Source organism: Salmo salar, chromosome ssa16, assembly GCF_905237065.1.
Source record: "Salmo salar chromosome ssa16, Ssal_v3.1, whole genome shotgun sequence".
In the NCBI taxonomy this organism is placed as follows: domain Eukaryota; kingdom Metazoa; phylum Chordata; class Actinopteri; order Salmoniformes; family Salmonidae; genus Salmo; species Salmo salar.
Window position 1 is genome coordinate 9,256,092 of NC_059457.1, and position 22,100 is coordinate 9,278,191.

The 22,100-nt window shown below is 42.0% G+C and overlaps 1 pseudogene; it reads right to left on the reverse strand.

Annotated features, from left to right (window-relative positions):
• LOC106573145 (ankyrin repeat, SAM and basic leucine zipper domain-containing protein 1-like) overlaps positions 1-21,099 on the reverse strand; it is a 45,866-nt pseudogene extending 24,767 nt beyond the window's left edge.
• Between the last annotated feature and the right edge of the window lie 1,001 nt (positions 21,100-22,100).

Below are 22,100 nucleotides of genomic sequence, written 5' to 3' on the forward strand. Positions count from 1 at the left end.
AAATATGTCCTTTGGTCTGATGAGTCCAAATTTGAGATTTTTAGTTTCAACCGCCGTGTTGTTGTGAGATGCAGAGTAGGTGAAAGGATGATATCCGCATGTGTGGTTCCCACCATGAAGCATGGAGGAGGAGGTGGGATGGTGTGGGGGTGCTTTGCTGGTGACACTGTCTGTGATTCATTCAGAATTCAAGGCACACTTAACCAGCATGGCTACCACAGCATTCTGCAATGATACGCCATCCCATCTGGTGGGACTATCCATTTGTTTTTCAACAGGACAATGACCCAACACACCTCCAGGCTGTGTAAGGGCTATTTGACCAAGAAGGAGAGTGATGGAGTGCTACATCAGATGACCTGGCCTCCACAATCCCCCGACCTCAACCCAATTGAGATGGTTTGGGATGAGTTGGACCGCAGAGTGAAGGAAAAGCAGCCAACAAGTGCTCAGCATATGTGGGAAGTCCTTCAAAACTGTTGGAAAAGCATTCCAGGTGAAGCTGTTTGAGAGTGTGCAAAGCTGTTATCAAGGCAAAGGGTGGCTACTTTGAAGAATCTAAAATATATTTTGATTTGTTCAACACTTTTTTGGTTACTACATGATTCCATATGTGTTATTTTATAGTTTATGTCTTCACAATTATTCTACAATGTAGGAAATAGTAAAAATAAAGAAAAAACCTACTGTATATTTATACACTCCGGACTCTAACGTTGCTCATCCTATTATTTCTATATTTTTTTATTCCATTAATTACTTTTTAAATCAATCAGTTGTATTTATAAAGCCCTTTTAACATCAGCAGATGTAAACAGAAACAAAGCCTAAAACCCCCAAAATCAAGCAATGCAGATGTACTGTAGAAGCACAGTGGCTAGGAAAAACTCCCTAGAAAGGTAGGAACCTACAGCAGGAAGAAACCTAGAGAGGAACCAGGCTCTGTAGGGTGGCCAGTCCTTTCTGGCTGTGCAGGGTGGATATTGAGTACATGGCCATTAAGGCCAGATTGTTCTTCAAGATGGGTCAAATAATAATCACAGTGGTTGTAGACGGTGCAACAGGTCAATACCTCAGCAGTAAATGTCAGTTGGCTTTTCATAGCTGAGCATTCAGAGGTCGAAAAAAGCAGGTCCGGGACAAGGTAACTTGTCCTGTGAAGAGGTCAGGCAGTAGCACAATCAGGTGGACTTGGGACAGCCAGGAGTCATCAGGCCAGGTAGTCCTGAGGCATGATCCTAGGGCTCAGGTCCTCTGGGAGGGGAGGGAGAGAGCGAGTAATAGAGGGAGCATACTTAAATCACACAGGACACCAGATAAGACAGAATAATTACACCAGATATAACAGACTGACCCTATCCCCCTGGCACATTTTGTATTTGTATTTATTAGGGATCCCCATTAGCTGCTGCCAAGGCAGCTCTTCCTGGGGTCCAAGCATATTAAAGCACTTACATTACATATAAAACAGTACATCATATAACATTATTACACCACTACATATCTACAATACAAAATGTTTAATACCACCATACAACAATATTACAATGTATGTGTATGCATGTGTCTGTACATTTGTGTGTCTCTTCACAGTCCCCATTTTTACCTGTTTTTTAAATCTGATTCTACTGCTTTCATCAGTTACCTGATGTGGAATAGAGTTCCATGTAGTCATGGATCTATGTAGTACTATGCACCTCACCTAATCTGTTCTGGACTTGGGGACTGTGAAGAGACCTCTGGTGGCATGTCTTGTGGGGTATGCAAGGGTGTCCGAGCTGTGTGCAAGTATTTTCTAAAGACAGCTCGGTGCATTCAGCAAGTCAAAACTTCTTACAAAAACAAGTAGTGATGAAGTCAATCTCTCTTCCACTTCGAACCATGAGAGATTGACATGCATGTCATTAATGTTAGCTCGCCGTGTACTTTTAAGCGCCAGCCGTGCTGCCCTCTTCGGAGCCAACTGCACTTTTCCCAAGTCCCTCGTTGTGGCACCTGACCACACAACTGAACAGTTGTCTAGGTGAGACAAAACTAGGGCCTGTAGGACTTGCCTTGTTGATAATGTTGTTAAGAAGGAAGAGTAGCACTTTATTATGGACAGACTTCTAGTCATCTTAGCAACTGTTGTTTCAATATGTTTTGACCATGACAGTTTACAATCCAGGGTTACTCCAAGCAATTTAGTCACCTCAACTTGCTCAATTTCCACATCATTCATTATGAGATGTAGTTCAGGTTTAGGGATTGGTGAATGATTTGACCCAAACTTATTCCTTGCTACCCATTCTGAAACTAACTGCAGCTCTTCGTTAAGTGTTGCAGTCATTTCAGTTGCTGTAGTAGCTGACGTGTATAGTGTTGAGTCTTCCACATACATAGACACACTGGCTTTACTCAAAGCCAGTGGTATGTCATTAGTAAAGATTGAAAAAAGTAAGGGGCCTAAACAGCTACCCTGGGGAATTCCTGATTCTACCTGGATTATGTTTGAGAAGCTTCCATTAAAGAACACCCTCTGTGTTCTGTTAGACAAGTAAATCTTTATCCACATTATAGCAGGGGGTGTAAAGCCATAACACCTACGTTTTTCCAGCAGCAGACTATGATTGATAATGTCAAAAACTACACTGAAGTCTAACAAGACAGCCCCCACAATCATTATATCATCAATTTCTCTCAGACAATCATCAGTCATTTGTGTGTTGTGCTTGTTAAGTGTCCTTCCCTATAAGCGTGCTGAAAGTCTGTTGTCAATTTGTTTACTGTGAAATAGTATTGTATCTGGTCAATCACAATTTTTTCCAGAAGTTTATTAAGGGTTGGTAACAGGCTGATTGGTCGGCTAATTGAGCCAGTAAAGGGGGCTTTACTATTCTTGGGTAGCGGAATGACTTCAGCTTCCCTCCAAGCCTGAGAGCACACACTTTCTAGTAGGCTTAAATTGAAGATGTGGCAAATACGAGTGGCAATATCCTCCGCTATTATCCTCAGTCATTTTTTTCACACCCGCAGCCCAACGATGGTACTGGACCTGAAATGACTGCACGTTTTTTTGGAGTCTTTTAATGCTAAAATCAGTTCTTTAAAATCAATTTACAGATGTCCCGAGCTAGCTCTCCTGATGTTGTTTGACCCCACATGGACTACGACAGCGTCAGCTCCCGGCATCTGCCGTAGAACAATCGGAAGCATCCTTGTGATGTCCTGTACTCATGCTCCTGGGTAGCACAGGGTTTTTGCATTGGGAACCGAGATGTTTCTAACCCTAGAGCTGCCGATGATGACAGCTGGTGATGTTGAATGGTCTCTCAGGCAGTCTTACGTTCTGATGAGGGTGGGAGTGCTGAGGATCTGAACTCGAGGTAGAAGCCACTGTAGAGGGAGACAGAACAGAGGATGAAGACGCAGGTACCTCTGGATCCGATCTCGAATGGGAAGCCCCTAAGGAAGAAGGTGCCAGAACCTCTGGATCCAGGACGGCAAAGTCGTTTCTGGTCTGTGTCAGGTCCGGGCTTAACATCTCCAAGGAGACCCCGTCGCCAGACTACGCTTTCTTCAACATCCAGGTCGACTGACGTATCTCCATAGCTGGTTGGTTGGATCGAGAACAGCTCCGTTCTCCAGGGAAGGGGGTGACGACTTCAGGGATGGATCCCTGCTGAGCACCGACCAGTTGGCTATGGAGAGCTGACATGGCGACGACACTTCCACCAGACCAGAGCAGCGTCCTGCTACTGGGGTGGAAGAAAAATAAAAAGTAGGCGGGCATGGATTCCCCAGTAGCTTTTGTTGGTTTACTACCTGCTTGCTAAGAATAGCCACTTCGCCCCTTTGTCCTCCGCAAGAAAGCAGTTGCTTCATTGAAAGTCAGCACGTTCCACATTGTCCCGGAACAAAGCTAAGTATACACAGCTCCTGCAGCGCTGGAAATTTTCAATAGCGATCTCCATTTGAGACAGCCGAGCCAGCTCGGCTAGCTGGGCGTCCATGTCTCTCCCCCTATGCGGAATCTGGCAGTATCCCGGGACAGCAGCGCTCACAGCAACTACGCCCAACAGAGCCGCAGGCTCCAAAATAAAATAATATAAAAACAAAATGTCCAAAGAAACACTGTCAACTTGACAAAAACAATAAACCTTTCGTTCAGCTTTCAACAACAAACGTTGCGCTCAGATGACGAGTGTATTTTAGTCAGACCAGCCTGACTAAAACACACTCAACTATTGCAGCATAGACAAGCGTGTATTGTTAGATATTACTGCACTATTGGATCTAAGAACACAAGCATTTCACTACACCCGCAATAACATCTGCTAAATATGTGTATGTGACAAATCAAACTTGATTTAATTTTATTTGGGTTTGGGCAGTAAGTCTTGGTAACATGGGTCCTGCATTAAACCCTAGTGTGTGTGTGTGTGTGTGTGTACGTGTCTGTATATGGAGTGTATGTTCGTGTGTTAGAGGGGAAAAGCAAGGGAGGGCAGCTGTTGGTCTGTTCGGGTGTAGAAAGCAACCAGACTACCGGTTTGTGTCTGCGGTTGCCGGGGGAAAATAAATAAAAGTCTGGGGTTGGCCCGGTGCTATGACTACAGCGCCACACTCTGTGTACCAGCTTTATCAATCATTCCTGCATTCCTTACCCTCTTTTTTTTCTCTCTTAGCGGAACACAAATTAGGTAGTGACCGCCACTCTCCCATTTAATTGTTTCCTTTCAAAGCCTCCAGCACCAGTCGCCGCCGCAGTGTATACACACACACAGACATAAAAACACACACTCACACACCAACACTAGGGATGCGCGGGTTGACTCATAACCCTTGGTTATTGTGCATTCGGAAAGTATTCAGACCCCTTCACCTTTTCCATATTTTGGTACGTTACAGCCCTTTTCTAAAATAGATTTTTTTTAAATGTCCCTCATCAATCTACACACAATACCCCATAATAAAAAAGCGAAAACAGGTTTTCAGAAAATGTTGCTAATTTATTAAAAAAATTAACAGATACCTTATTTACGTAAGTATTCAGATCCTTTGCTATGAGACTAGAAATTGAGCTCAGGTGCATCCTGTTTCCATTGATCATCCTTGAGATGTTTCTACAACTTCATTGGAGTCCACCTGCGGTAAATTCAATTAATTGGGCATGATTTGGAAAGACACACACCTGTCTATATAAGGTCTCACAGTTGACAGTGCATGTCAGGGCAAAACCAAGCCATGAGGTCGAAGGAACTGTTCGTAGAGCTCAGAGACAGGATTGTGTTGAGGCACAGATCTGGGGAAGGGTACCAAAAGACTTCTGCAGCATTGAAGGTCCCCAAGAACACAGTGGCCTCCATCATTCTTAAATGGAAGAAGTTTGGAGCCACCAAGACTCTTTCTAGAGCTGGCCGCCTGGCCAAACTGAGCAATCTGGGGACAAGGGCCTTAATTAGGGACAGAGCTCCAGAGTTCCTCTGTGGCGATGGGAGAACCTTTCAGAAGGACAACCATCTCTGCAGCACTCCACCAATCAGGTCTTTATAGTAGAGTGGCCAGACGGAATTTGCCAAAAGGCACATAAATGACTCGCAGACCATTAGAAATTAGATTCTCTGGTCTGATAAAACCAAGATTGAACTCTTTGGCCTAAATGCCAAATGTCACGTCTAGAGGAAACCAGGCACCGCATAGCACCTGGCCAATACCATCTGTCCAATGAAGACTGGTGGTGGCAGCATCATGCTGTGGGGATGTTTTTCAGCGGCAGGGACTGGGAGACTAGTCAGGATTGAGGGAAAGATTAAAAGAGCAAAGTACAGAGAGATCCTTGATGAAAACCTGCTCAAGAGCACTCAGGACCTCAGACTGGGGCGAAGGTTCACCCTAAGCACACAGCCAAGACAACGTAGGAGTGGCTTCGGGACAAGTCTCTGAATGTTCTTGAGTGACCCAGCCAGAACCCGGACTTGAACCCGATCGAACATCTCTGGAGAGACCTGAAAATAACTGTGCAGCAACACCCCCATCCAACCTGACAGAGCTTGACAGGATCTGCAGAGAAGAATGGGAGAAACTCCCCAAATACAGGTATGCCAAGCTTGTAGCATCATACCCACGAAGACTTGAGGCTGTAATCGCTGCTAAAGGTGCTTCAACAAAGTACTGAGTAAAGAGTCTGAATACTAATGTAATTTGATATTTCAGTTTTGTATTTTTAGTACATTTTCAAATGTTTCTAAAAACCTGTTTTTGCTTTGTCATTATGGGGTGTTGTGTGTGTATATTGATGAGGAAAAAACACAATTTAATACATTTTAGAGTAAGGCTGTAATCTAACAAAATGTGGAAAAAGTGAAGGGGTCCGAATACTTTCTGAATGCACTGTATATCCGCGGTGCGGGTTTAAGGTAATTAAATATTGTGTGAAAAAAGAAAACGATGCATTAAAAATCAATGCCTGTGTAATTCATATCTATAGGCTACGTTGATTTTGTTCGATCCACTGAGGCAAAAAGCACAATGTCGTGAAGAGAAAAGCTGCGAAATGGAGGGTTGAAAATAAATAGAAGGGAGGGCCAGAACAGTAGTCTAATGTTTGGAAAAGATTTGGTGAAGTGATAAATGAGGATGATAGCATATGTTACAGTGCCTTGCAAAAGTATTCACCCCCCTTGGCGTTTTTCCTATTTTGTTGCATTACAGCCTGTAATTTAAATTGATTTTTATTTGGATTTCATGTAAATGGACATACACAAAATAGTCCAAATTGGTGAAGTGAAATGAAAAATAGCTTGTTTCAAAAAATAAAATTAAAAATTAAAAATGGAAAGGTGGTGCGTGCATATGTATTCACCCCCTTTGCTATGAAGCCCATAAATAAGATCTGGTGCAACCAATTGCCTTTAGAAGTCACATTATTAGTTAAATAAAGTCCACCTGTGTGCAATCTAAGTGTCACATGATCTGTCACATGATCTCAGTATATATACACACCTGTTCTGAAAGTGTCACGTCCTGGCCAGTATAAGGGTTAGTTGTCAGTTTAGTTTGGTCAGGACGTGGCAGAGGGTATTTGTTTTATGTGGTTCAGGGTGGTGTGTTAGTTAGGAGGGCGTTTGATTTATTATTTCCGGGTTTTGAGTTATGGTCTATGTTGATGTATTTCTATGTGTAGTCTGGTGGATCTGTTTCTATGTTGAGTTAATTGGGGTGGACTTCCAGTTGAAGGCAGCTGTGTGGTGTTGCCTTTGATTGGAAGTCCTATATTAGTTGGGTGTGTTTGTCTGTGTATTTGTGGGAGATTGTTCCGTGTTTAGTGTGTGTAAACCTAACAGGACTGTCAGTGTATCGTGCGTTCGTTTTTGTTATTTTGTATGTTCGTTTTGGAATTTATTAAAAGTTCAAAATGAACCATCTCAACTCTGCTGCATATTGGTCCTCATTTTCCGATGATGATTTCGCCATATCGTCCTCCGACGAAGAAATCCCTGACAGAAAGGCCCATGAGTCTGCAACACCACTAAGCAAGGGGCACCACCAAGCAAGCGGCACCATGAAGACCAAGGAGCTCTCCAAACAGGTCAGGGACAAAGTTGTGGAAAAGTACAGATCAGGGTTGGGTAATAAAAAAATATCTGAAACTTTTAACATCCCACGGTGCACCATTAAATCCATCATAAAAAAATTGAAAGAATATGGCACCACAACAAACCTGCCAAGGGAGAGCCGCCCACCAAAACTCACGGACCAGACAAGGAGGGCATTAACCAGAGAGGCAACAAAGAGACCAAAGATAACCCTGAAGGAGCTGCAAAGCTCCACAGTGGAGATTGGAGTATCTGTCCATAGGACCACTTTAAGCCGTACACTCATTGCTTAAAGAAAAAAATAAGCAAACACGTTTGGTGTTCGCCAAAAGGCATGTGGGAGACTCCCCAAACATATGGAAGAAGGTTGTCTGGTCAGATGAGACTAAAATTGAGCTTTTTGGCCATCAAGAAAAACGCTATGTCTGGCACAAACCCAACACCTCTCATCACCCTGAGAACGCCATCCCCACAGTGAAGCATGGTGGCGGCAGCATCATGCTGTGGGGATGTTTTTCATCAGCAGGGACTGGGACACTGGTCAGAATTGAGGGAATGATGGATGGCGATGAATACAGGGAAATTCTTGAGGGAAACCTGTTTCAGTCTTCCAGAGATTTGAGACTGGGATGGAGGTTCACCTTATAGCAGGACAATGACCCTAAGCATACTGCTAAAGCAACGCTTGAGGGGTTTAGGGGGAAACATTTAAATGGTTTGGAATGGCCTAGTCAAAGCCCAGACCTCAATCCAATTTAGAATCTGTGATATGACTTAAAGATTGCTGTACACCAGCGGAACCTATCCAACTTGAAGGAGCTGGAGCAGTTTTGCCTTCAAAAATGGGCAAAAATCCCAGTGGCGAGATGTGCCAAGCTTATAGAGACATACCCCAAGAGACTTGAAGCTGTAATTGCTGCAAAAGGTGGCTCTACAAAGTATTGACTTCACAAAAAAATTATTTTGCATCTTCAAAGTGGTAGGCATGTTGTGTAAATCAAATGATACAAACCCCCCCAAAAAATATATTTTAATTCCAGGTTGTAAGGCAACAAAATAGGCTTTTGGGATGCGAAATGCACCAGTCACTTTCCAACGACTGGTTAACTCCGTATTAGCTGGTGTTCCCAATTGTAGTACATACCTTGATGATCTAGTGATTTATTCGTCTGAGTGGTCAGATCATGTTAACTCTAAGGGTAGTATGTGAACGTTTGGCAGCTGCTTCTCTAACCCTGAACTTGGCAAAGTGCGAGTTTGGGAAGGCCACTGTTACCTATCTCGGCAAAGAGGTCGGCCATGGACAGGTGCGCCCTGTTGATGCCAGGGTCTTGGCTATAACTGCATTCCCCGCACCTAAAACCAAACGAGAGCTACACCGCTTTTTAGGGATGGTTGGCTACTACCGTAGTTTCTGTAAAAATGTCTCTGCGGTAGTTGCTCCATTGACCGATTTGCTCAGTCCGGCTAGATCGTTTGAGTGGTCCCCTGATTGTCAGGTAGCTTTGATACTGCTAAAGCACTCTTATGTAATACCCCTGTACTTGCTGCTCTGGATTTTGAACGACAGTTTAAACTTGAGGTAGATACTCGTGCCAGAGGTGCTGGTGCTGTTCTACTGCAGCAGGACAAGAGTGGAGTGGATCATCCTGTTTGTTATTTTTCTCAAAAGTTTAACAAATGTCAGTCTAACTATGCAACCATCGAACAAGAAGCTCTAGCTTTGTTGTTAGCTCTGCAATATTTTGAGGTGTATATTGGGTCTAGTGCCCTACCTGTGATTGTATATACTGATCATAACCCCTTAGTGTTTCTCCACCGTACGTACAACCAGAACCAGCGCCTTATGCGTTGGGCGCTTATTGTACAGAACTATAATTTGGAGATCCGCCACAAAAAGGGTTCTGATAATGTATTGGCAGATGCTTTGTCTCGTGTTTAAAAATGTATGATTTTTGTATGTCTCATTAGGTTGCCTTTGCTCGTTGAACTTGTTGGTATTCGTTGTAAATATGGTCGCGATCCTTATAGGGTTGCTCTTTTAAGAGTGGGAGTGTTACGGATACAGGTATCCTGTGTGTATTTGTTTTCTCTCTTTCTGCTCTAGTCACAGGTGGCAGTAATCAGTCGCCAATCTGAAGACACACCTGCTCCTTTTCCCTTACCCAATCACATCCCCATTACCGTGTGTTTGAACAATAAACCTTAAGTGTTTGACGGTAGATTTAGGTTGTCTGTTGTTTTTAGTTCTCACTGTTCCTTTTCACTGTTATGATTTGCATAAGATATGTTACGGGTCTCGTTTCCATCCCCCCTAGACTGCAGGGCCAAAGGGGTTCGTAACAGTGGTGAATACTTTCGCAAGCCACTGTATGTGTGATGATTGTGAGGTGCTATACAAATTCGACAGTCACAAGAAGGGGAATTCAAATGGCACCTCAAGTGAGCTGTAGTGTTCAGATGGGTAAATGGAATAGTAGCCTAACTGAAATCTGGACACTGACTGTAGGTCTATAATCTCTGACATAGCTTAATATAATATTAACTCCTACAGAATTAAGCGTTTCTTGCAGTAAAAATTATACACCAAATGTACATTTTGATTCAGGAACATTAGTGGACAAATATTTCTTTCTTTCAGCATCTTGAGAGAATGAATGCGTGGTTAGGGAATGTCTGTAAGTGTGCCGTCTTTATCAGCATCATGAAAGCTGATAGTATTTCAACCACATAAAATAGACATCCAAGCCAAACTGAAATCTTATTAGAAAGATGTTGGGTTGTTTTAACAGCTTTTAATTTCCTTAAAACTGCTAAAACTCATTCGGAAATTTTGCATGGAAAATGGTTTCCGTAAAAAAAAAAAAATGTTTTATTGCACTTTCTCCCTGGTCCCGAAACATCTACTGTGCGAGAGAAGCAGAGATGACAGAGAAAACAAACATTACCGATGTCAATCAGATTCAAGCAGTTATTCTATTGATTTATGGCATTATTCTGGTGAGCAAGGGTTTATTTAGTATTTTAGGGCAACAATTAGGCTAATTACTGAAGATAAGCTGCATGTATCTAATTATAGACAAGTTGACTAACAAATAGCCTACCAAAATGTTGGAAATATTAAGCGGAAACAGGCCTATCTAAAAAGGACTGTCAAAATATTATTCCGTCATCTCTGACTGTAGGCCTCTCTGACTGTAGGCCTAAAGCGCATTTTCAATAGTTGCGGGTTAGGGTTGGGTGCGAGCCTCAGATTTTTAGTTTATCACATATTGTCGGGCGGTTGCGGATCGGTTATTAGTAGGGGTGTAATGGTACATTTATCGGGTTTGGCTGCAATAGTCGAATCCACAAATTTGAAGGGGTGTTCCCATACTTTTGTATATATAGTACCAGTCAAAAGTTTAGACACACCTACTCATTCAAGGGTTTTTCTTTATTTTTACTATTTTCTACATTGTATAATAATAGTGAAGACATCAAAACTATAAAATAACACATATGGAATCGTGTAGTAACCAAAAAATTGTTAAACAAATCAAAATACATTTTATATTTGAGATTCTAAAAAGTAGCCACCCTTTGCCTTGATGACAGCTTTGCACTCTGTTGGCATTCTCTCAATTAGCTTCACGAGGTAGTCAACTGGAATGCATTTCAATTAACAGGTGTGCCTTGTTAAAAGTTAATTTGTGGAATTTATTTCCTTCTTAATGCGTTTGAGCCAATCATTTGTGTTGTGACAAGGTAGGGGTGGCATACAGAAGATAGCCCTATTTGGTAAAAGACCAAGTCTATCTTATGGCAAGAACAGCGCTAATAAGCTAAGAGAAATGACAGTCCATTACTTTAAGACATGAAGGTCAGTCAATCTGGAAAATTTCAAGAAGTTTGAAAGATTCTTCAAGTGCAGTCACAAGAACCATCAAGCGCTATGATGAAACTGGCTCTCATGAGGATCGCCACAGGAAAGGAAGACTCAGAGTTACCTCTGCTGCAGAGGATAAGTTCATTGGAGTTACCAGCCACAGAAATTGCAGCCCAAATAAATGCTTCACATAGTTTAAGTAGAAAACACATCTAAACATCAACTGTTCAGAGGAGACTGCGTGAATTAGGCCTTCATGGTTGAATTGCTGCAAAGAAACCACTACTAAAGGAGACCGATAATAAGAAGAGACTTGCTTGGGCCACGAAACACAAGCAATGGACATTAGACCGGTGGAAATCTGTCCTTTGGTCTGATGAGTCCAAATTTGAGATTATTGGTTCCAACCACCGTGTTGTTGTGAGACGCAATGTAGGTGAACGGATGATCTCCACATGTGTGGTTCCCACCGTGAAGCATGGAGGAGGAGGTGGGATGGTGTGGGGGTTCTTTGGTCGTGACACTGTCAGTGATTTATTTAGAATTCAAGGCACACAACCAGCATGGCTACCACAGCATTCTACAGCAATACACTATCCCATCTGGTAGGACTATCATTTGTTTTTCAACAGGACAATGACTCAACACACCTCCAAGCTCTGTAAGGGCTATTTGACCAAGAAGGAGAGTGATGGAGTGCTGCATCAGATGACCTGGCCTCCACAATCACCCGACCTCAACCCAATTGAGATGGTTTGGGATGAGTTGGAACGCAGAGTGAAGGAAAAGCAGCCAACAAGTGCTCAGCATATGTGGGAAGTCCTTCAAGACTGTTGGAAAAGCATTCCAGGTGAAGCTGGTTAAGAGAATGCCAAGCGTGTGCAAAGCTGTCATCAAGGCAAAGGGTGGCTACTTTAACACAATTTTGGTTACTACATGATTCCATGTGTGTTATTTCATAGTTTTGATGTCTTCCCTATTATTTTACAATGTAGAAAATAAAGAAAAACCTTTCAATGAGTAGGTGTGTCCAAACTTTTGACTGGTACTGTATGGTGTATCACCATGGCAAGAAGCCTGTAGGGATGATCCATGGCCCGGAGCCTGTTGAGATGATCCATGGCACGAAGCCTCCAGTGATAATCCATGGCCCAGAGCCTCCAGTGATGATCCATGGCACAAAGCCTCCAGTGATGATCCATGGCGCGGAACCTGTAGTGATTGTCTCTGATTGGGAACCATACTTAGGCAGCCCTTTTCCCTCCTTGAGTTGTGGGGTCTTATTTTTGTACTGCTTTGTAAAGCCTGCAAGACGTGACGGTCGTTTTTCCTTGTTTATTATTTTGTTTAAGTGTTCAGAGTTAAAATAAATATCAAGATGAACACATACCACGCTGCACCTTGGTCTACTCCTTTTGACGATCGTTACAGTTGCCTTATTTCCTTCCATTTACGAGTTTAGTCAATGTAGTAAGTGTCTTTTGTTTGGAGTGCTCCTGTCAATGTTGGGCAAGGACAAGCATCTGATTATACATAGAAGTAGGCCTATAGGCTACCTGGTCTGCGCACAAATGTAGGCATATAAATGTGTCAATTTGGGGATCTGATAGTATTTCTGATTGGCTTAAAACACCACCACTAATGAGTTGTGGAGCTTCTCAAAGTAATGTTTTCTTAATCTCAGACAGCAAGCAAACAAAGTCTGTTTTTGCATCTATTGAGAACGACAATAGTTCGTTAATTTATTTGATAAATCTTTCCAGCTCTCTCCCTTTCTATAAATATAATGCTCTGATCCAGTGGAAACGTCATAAAATAGGCCTATCCGATTACCTTTTATCTCTTGCGCAAATAGCCTACAGCTGTGTTTGTCCCGATCTCACTGACATTGGCAACTCTGAGGGCCCAGAATATTTTATACAATGGCCAGACCCAAGTTGATTGTTGATACAATGTTTCAAGTTCGTTGGCTTTGTGTATACTATTTTTACATAGTTGTCAATGGCCATAGAAGTGTCTTTTTCGTTTGTATCATTTTAATTTAGATAGAATTTTGATTAACCACATGACACTGATTTTGAGATACAAGGATGTTATTAGAAATTAAATAAAACCGTGCATATGAAAACCATAACTGGCATAGTTGGGTAGATGGGTAGAAATTGTAAGATAAATTGGCATTCCACATGAGAAAGGTTGCCGACTCCTCGTGTAGCCTGTTACAGGCAACTTCAGGAGAGTAATGGCAGAATCTGCAAAAGCCAGCAGGAATGAGAGGAGTATGGTCAGGTTAAGGTTTTTTTCTTCCTGTTATCTTGATCTCTGGCTCCCTCTTGAGTAATCTGTGCCTTATTTAATCAAACCCTGTGCTTGAAGCATCAGACAAGCTCAATACATATAGTTGATTTTATTAAAACACATAGGGTGTGTCTATATGTGACCCACCACCTGGATTCGGTCCTACATTTACATTTTTTTACATTAAATAAAAGTATAGACTCAGAGCTAGAAGATGGTATATCATTCACTGCAGTTGAGGGACAATGGGAAAGTAATTCTGCTTTGAAAGTTTATAAACTTGTAATGCCACTTTTGAGAAAAAGGCCCTTAGATGTTTTGGTACACCTACTGGAGAGCTCTTCTTTGTCTACAGCCATTCAGCATCATTCACACCCTCTTAAGCCTTAGCCCCACACATCTCTGTAAGGATTCACATGAGGCCATGTGCTAAACAGAGTGAGTAGTGTAGTAAACAACCAAATATTTCAAGACTCAAAGTGGTAAAAGTAGTAGCCTACAATAAGGAAAAAAAATCCAAGTAAAAATACCCTTTATCTAGTCCTTAGTTTATATCCTAATCTGACTTTGGTGCAGGTCATGTTGTTCTTCATATTACCGTCTCTGGTAAACACACACTATATACAATCAAATCTAAGTTTATTTGTCGCATGCACAGAAGGTGTAAATGGTACTGTGAAATGGTTACTTGCATAAACAATATCAAAAACAGAAAATGTGCAGATATAATTATTAGATGATGCTTACCCAGACACACTGGTCTAAATTGATGGGTCATGTGAAAGAAATGCTGTAACCACCCCCCTGCCACATCTAGCTAAGTGGATGGGTCACTATTGTCTAGACATGTACACATGTTCATGAAACACATTAGATAGCCGTAATCACCCCCCAGACACACCTGGCTAACTTGATGGGTTATGCAATCATCTGGCCAAGTGTCTTGATTAGACATGTAGCTAGCTAACTAGCTAAACAATAAACCGGAATAATCGCAACTCATACAATTACCACCAATACAAGCATTGTCATACCTGTAGTATGAATCTGCAGGTAGCTAAAGCTAACCAACTAGGTTCAATGTTAGCTAGCCAACATCGGGCTATAACTAGCAATGCAAATGAGTTCTGATTAGAATAATATTACTACACAGGTCATACATGTAATATTAGCTAGCGAGCCAGTAAGCTAACGTTCGCTAGCGAACTAACAGTACACTTTAACTTTCAATGAAAATTACTTTCTGACAAAATTAACATATAATTTCATATATCAAACATGTGATATCTGAAAATATTGCTAGACTCTTACCAGTATACATGGATGAACGCCTCACAGCAGACTTGAACCATTTAACTCTGTTTTGTTTGTAGCTACATCTTGTTTGGCCAGTGTTGAGTCAAGTCACTCCGGTTCACACTGACCGTGGCGTGTGGAGAAAGTAGCCCATCACAACTTTTTCCAACTGATCTGTCGATAGCGCCTGCTAAATTCAGGGCATCAATGTTGTTGAGATAATTAGCTAAACTTTTGTAGTTCTCAATGGAAAACGTTATATCTTTCAAAAACGCCACAGTATGAAAGACTATCAACTCATACTGAGCAACTTACGTTATACAGGAGCATGCTACATGGCAGACCAATCCAAACTCATCTCCCAGCATGTCCAGCCCAACCATTATCTCAGCCAATCATGGCTAGCGGGAAGCTTCCTGCCTTTTTCCGTGGCTAAACCAACTAAACTTGTAATTAAACACATATATTCGTATTTACAGATGGAATACAAGTTTGTTATTAAGGCACATGAAAGTTCCCGTTCTAGAAGGCATTTCCACCAAAAATAACAAATGTTGATAAAAATGTAATAAAATGCCTCTCCTGTGAAGTAGTGAAGTGCCACATATGGCTTGCTTCCTGAAACAGGTCACATACACTACAGTTCAAAAGTTTGAGGTCACTTAGAAATGTCCTTGTTTTTGAAAGAAAAGCACATTTTTTTGTCCATTAAAATAACATTGTTAATGTTGGAATATCTACATAGGCATACAGAGGCCCATTATCAGCAGCCATCACTCCTATGTTCCAATGGCACGTTGTGTTAGCTAATCCAAGTTTATCATTTTGAAAGGCTAATTGATCATTAGAAAACCCTTTTGCAATTATTTAGCACAGCTGAAAACTGTTGTCCTAATTAAAGAAGCAATAAAACTGGCCTTCTTATGACTAGTTGAGTATCTGGAGCGTCAGCATTTGTGGGTTCGATTACAGGCTCAAAATGGCTAGAAACAAAGAACTTTCTTCTGAGACTCGTCAGTCTATTCTTGTTCTGAGAAATTAAGACTATTCCATGCGAGAAATCGCCAAGAAGCTGAAGATCTCGTACAACGCTGTGTACTACTCCCTTCATAGAACATTTCTAAGTGAACCCAAACTTTTGAACGGTAGTGTATATGGAAAAATATAGGTTTTCTATGTAGACCAATCGATTGGTTGAAAGAACAGACGACTTTCGGTCAACCAAGATTTTTTTTGATCGGGGACAGCCCTAATGTTGCCACGCTCAACGAGAACAGCCTAGGCAGCTGCCAACACCTCCAACATATTGACACATTTACACGGACATCAGCCCAGTATACCGGAGCAAGACAGAAACACAAAGAAACAACAACACAATGTCTGTGCTCTGCAGTCAAGCAGCACTTGGTAGCTGATTCTGACCAGGCCAAAGAAATTACAAGAGCGATAGGTAGGCTATGTTTATATTTTTTCCAATGCTAGTTACGGATATTATAGTTATTATGTTTAACATTGAATTTATTAACTACAAAAAGGTAAGATGTGTTTTTAATTCTGGTCCTGCTCTGCACACACAAACTTTTTAGCTAGCTCTGGTCCAACGTTAAGCAAAGTCTCAGAAGTTCAAGACATTAAAAGTTCCTCCATAGAAGCTGCTCCTCAGTAACTCTGTGGGCCCAATTCATATAATGCATGGCATAACTCTCTTGGTTGTGTCGAAGCTAGTCATAACAAGATGCCCAGCACTTCAAGCACAACCTCCTCCACCTCCTCTCGCTCTCTCCCCACCAGCAAAATGTTAGTTGCGGCCTATAGTTGTCTGTCCATCGCATATGTAAACAACTTTATAGCTTGCCCGCTCCATAGCGAGCTGCTCTATCCGTACTGGTGAAGTAATTTAATGTCGAGCTAATGTAAAAAAAAAAATATTTCAGAGGTTTAAAAAGGAACAGAAAGTAAAGATAGAAACCAGTACTTTATTTTGCAGATCGGAACAGTGGAACGCAACTTAAAAATTAATGGTTCTGTTCAGAACAAAACGATTGGAAAATTATTTAGGTTTCAGCACCTCGTGAAAGTGCTTGAGCCACGTTACGAACTTCCCTTTTGCACACATTCAGCAAACAGTTATTACCCGCTCCGCTGTATATAAGCAAGCCAACGACTGGGAAAAATACACTTGAACGGCCCGCAAACTGGCAATTACTAGTGGGAAACTCGTCTATCATCCTGAGCACCCACCACTCCCACATGGAGACCTCTGACGTCACTTACTAAGGAAATGGCCTATATAACAGCATTTTCAGCAGTTAAATGCAACAACAAAACAATATAAAAATACATCTATTAACGTGTTTTTTTTAACTCTATAATTAGTTTACAAGCATGATAGCTGTACTTTTAGTTTATTGTTGACACAGCTTGTTGGCCATTAGCCAATCAGCGTTTCTCAATCAGTTTAAATCACATGAATGCATACCAACTGGTATTTACGACTTCACAACTGGTAAACTCGCACGTTCCATATGGTTACAAACGCAGCATCAGAGTGGAAACTTGAGAGGCCCAACACAACAATCTGGTCACAACGGACAATGCAAGGAACATTGAATGCTGAACATTGTGAAGTACATTTCATTTTCCCACTGTACCGAAACTGAACCGTGAACCCAATACTGCAATACGCACCGAACCGTGGATTTGGTGAACCTTTACACCCCTAGTCATTAGCAATTGGGTGCAGGTGAACAAACGGCTGACCCGCGCATCACTAACGTACACACAACCATCCATCCCATATGTGCTGACTGGAGTAACGCACAAACACAAACACAGACTGACACCCCTCCCTTATCACCCAACCGGGGTAACACTCTCCTCTGTCTATCCATGACTTTGACTCTCTTATCTCTCTTGTCTCCCTTTCCTAGATCCCTGATACAACGATAACCCAAAAGATGCATTCAATTTCTCCACCACCAGAGTGAGAGAGGCAGGAATGATATGGTCGGAGCTGTAAACTGAAAACACACCGGCGGATTAGCAGCATGTTTTTCGAAGGTTCCTCTTTAACGTCATATACTTTAAGTAAAGGCAGATGAAGCTAGTGCCAAGGCTTCTAATTGGCTGCTCAGTCTTTGGCCGGGGCACGTGTGGAAATTGAGAGAAGGTGCGAGAGGAGGGGTAATTAACTGTGTGTGTATGTGTGTGATTCAAGTGCGGTACAGTTTTTTCATGGAAAGCAGAAGTGGCCTGTCGGAAGACAGGAGGATTAAGTCTGGACATGGACAGCTTGGATTGTTTTATATCACAGGATTCCTTCCTTCCTTTCCTTGTCCATCATTGCTGTTTTGTTGCAATATCCCGCTATCTGTCCTACTTCTGACGGGAAGGTCATTTGAGCCCGTGCCAGCGGCAGTGTTCTCTCTCTCTTTTAAGTCAGTGTCTCTATAGAGCAGATAGTCTCTTTTCCAAGCAGTCTTGCAGAAGCTGGAAGATATGAAAGTTTCTAGCAGAGATGGGTCAAGTTCTGTCACACAACTGTCTGTGAAACACTGAAAAACCATGACATCTGAAAAAAATATTGGCCTAGTGGAATGATTTAACGATCACGCCTATTAACTTGCACTGTACTTTTGTTCTACTACATTGCAAAATCATTTCACACCTATAGTGCACCAGGATGTAGTCAACATCAGAGTGCTGATGGGAGCATGGTATTGAATACAAGCTGTAGCCTGCATAATATGACTCGTTGGTCTTGTCTCTGCTGAAGTTAGCGCTGGCTCCTATGTGCAGCAGAAACTTGGCAATGTCATAGTGAGCCACGTGCACAGCACACATCAGCGGTGTCCGCTCAAAGCCCAGCTTGGTCTCGACATCCAGGCCTGACACAGGAATTAGAAAGGTGAAACCAGGCCAAACAGAGTTTCAGCACTTAGTTATTTAACTGGGTTCAAAGAAGATCCCAAATCAGCAAAGTTGAAAACTTTGTCATGTACCGAACATTAGATTACAATTTTCCATCCACTACACCACTGATCACATAAGCCTCTATTTATTTGTAGGGATACTTGGGAACAGATTTCCACAATTAAATCACTTTGAGCTGATTTTCTGGGGATTTGACAGTATTTTAAGTCCAACAAGTAATTATTATTATTAAAAAATGTTGCTACGAAAACTTTGGGGGCCAAATAAAATCACATGCCTATTGGGGAACCCTGATGTTGTCACGCCCTGACCTGAGAGAGAGGGTTTGTATCTCTATGTGGTTAGGTCAAGGTGTGGGGTGGGCATTCTACGTTTTGTATTTCTTTGTGTTGGGCCGAGTATGGTTCCTAACCAGAGGCAGCTGTCTATCGTTGTCTCTGATTAGGAACCATACTTAGGCAGCCTTTTTTCCACCTGTGTTTGTGGGATCTTATTTTTGTATTGCTTTGTGTGCCTACAGAACGTGACGGTCGTATTTTCTTTGTTCATTACTTTTATCGTGTTCTGAGTAAATAAATCACGAGATGAACATATTCCACGCTGCACCTTGGTCGACTCCTTTTGACGATCGTGACAGATGTAGAATTTACAATAGTTCATTATCAAAACCTGCCATTTTCCAACAGCTGGTGAACAAGCTGGACATCTCCGGTGTTGATAGCTCTATCAAGGCACAAGGCGAGACCCAGATGCAGACACAGGAGGCAGATGGTTGGAGTCTTACAATGTTTATTAATCCAAAAAGGGGTCGGCAAGAGAATGGTCGTGTACAGGCAAAAGGTCAAAACAGTTCAGTCCAATAGGTACCAAAGGGCAGGCAGATTCAAGGTCAGGGCAAGCAGGATGATCAGGCAGGCTGGAGTAGTCCAAAGTAGTCCAAAGTCAGCATGCAGTGGTCAAAACTGGGAAGGCTAGCAAAAGAGAAAAGAAAAGAGGAGTACAGGGAAAAACATGCTGGTTGACTTGACTAAACATACAAGACGAACTGGCACAGAGAGACAGGGAATACAGGGATAAATGCACTGGGGAAAATAAGCGACACCTGGAGGGGGTGGAGACAATCACAGGAACAAGTGAAACAGATCAGGGCGTGACAGGCTCTTTTCAAGGTGGAGACGTTGTCTTCTGCTGCTTGGGTCACTGCATCTGTGCTCTGAAAATACAATAATGGTCTGTTAGACACAATGCTGTTATATTAAATGATGAGTACTTCACTGTGTTGTATTTTTAAAGGGATTGTTGTAGACAAAACAATTGTCGCCTCCTGCTGGATGGGATTTACCATCTTCCTCGCGCACGGGTACGATCCGTTACATTTTCTCATAACTAAACAACAAAACTACTAAAGATAAATTGTTGAATCAGCTGATATTCAATCGAGAGAACCTGCCTCGTTATTGTGGATTCAACAGAACTGGCAAATAGCTAGCTAGCTAGCTAACTAATTGATCTTAACAATGTAAGGTAGCTACAGTACCTAGCTCGCTAGATAGCAACCTTTAGCTGTCTCAAGCTCAAGACAGATGGCAGATATGCAATTCTTGAAGAAACAAATTGGAAATATGAATATGTTTCACCTCAATTAAGGGGTCCTTTTTGTACTTTGACGATCCAATGTCCCACTTGTCGTTGCTCCCGTCACTTTCATCTCCTGCAGGGAAGGCATATTGCACCTCGTTGGGCATGATGGCCTCGCTTATGGATCTTCTGTAAACAGGTGCAGTGCTATACGTAACACGGATGACAATGTAAGATCAGAGAGGAAGAGCAAGAGAGAGGCCCAACTCGGTGGGAAATCTGTCTCCCTCCTACAGGTGATGTTTTTTCACCTAGCAAGGTTGTCAATGAGTCGAATTTGGTCAACAACAAAATGTATGTGTTATTTGCTAAGTGAGGGTTATTTGATCTCGTAATGCTTAAGTTGTTACAAGTGTACTGATATAAGTATGACATGTGACATAGGTGGGCGCTATACAGCCCGTCGAACCGCTTTGTGGACAACGACTCCCATTGTTAGGGGGAGAGACATATACTGTATCTTATCAGTATACCCATAATCTTTGGTCATAATCTGGCAGCAGGTCCAGTAAAGTAATAAGTAAAGTTTAAGCTTCCAGGTCTAGACCAGGGATGGGCAACTTTCTTGATAACTACATGATTCCATATGTGTTATTTCATAAATTTGATGTCTTCTCTATTATTCTACAATATAGAAAATAGTAAAAATAAAGAAAAACCCTACAGTGAGTAGGTGTTCTAAAGCTTTTGACCGGTAGTGTATATATATATATATTTAGGAACTCAGTCATGGATTCAACTTAATAATGTTGAGAGTTGTAATAGTGGAATACACAATATGCAATTTCAAAATTTGTGGTTGTGCGTCAGCAGTTTTGTGTAGAATTGCAGACAACTTGCTTGAATTTTTTTTAATCTATGTTCCATGGCAAAATATGTGGGAATATTGCAGGAAACTCCAAAACCCCAAAAATATATTCACTGTCAAGAGGGGGGCCGCTAAAATATTTTGCTTGTAACAAAATTTCACTTAGGCCCCCAAAAGCCTAGGGCCGGCTCTGACTGCATGCGTGGGTATGGATGCTCAGACCCGCGAGCCACTGCGGTGGCCCCTCATGATGAGCTCAGAGTTTTGGGGGGCGCCCGCCCCCATCAAAGTTGCCCATCCGTGGTCTAGACCATTCATATATTCCTCAGTGGCCTAGACCAGGATCTAAATTAATTTTGAGAACAGGAATTGGGGGTGTTGGAAAACTGACTGTTTGATATTGAAGCTTCCATTCCAGTTTTAGTTTAAAGAATGAGCATGTTTGTTTGAGTCCAGCCATGCCAGCCTGCATCCCTGCTGGCTTTTCAGAGTTAAGCATTGGGCCCGGTTGGTACTTGGGTAATCTCACTTCAGCCAAAATACATGAAAATATAGGTTGCGTACCCCTGCTCAGACATTGCATGCATCAACCAATGGTTGCGTGCCATGTCATTGACCTAGTCATCGACTGACAGACTGCCGTAACATATGATGTGGTTAGCTGGCGTTGTAAGATCTGGCA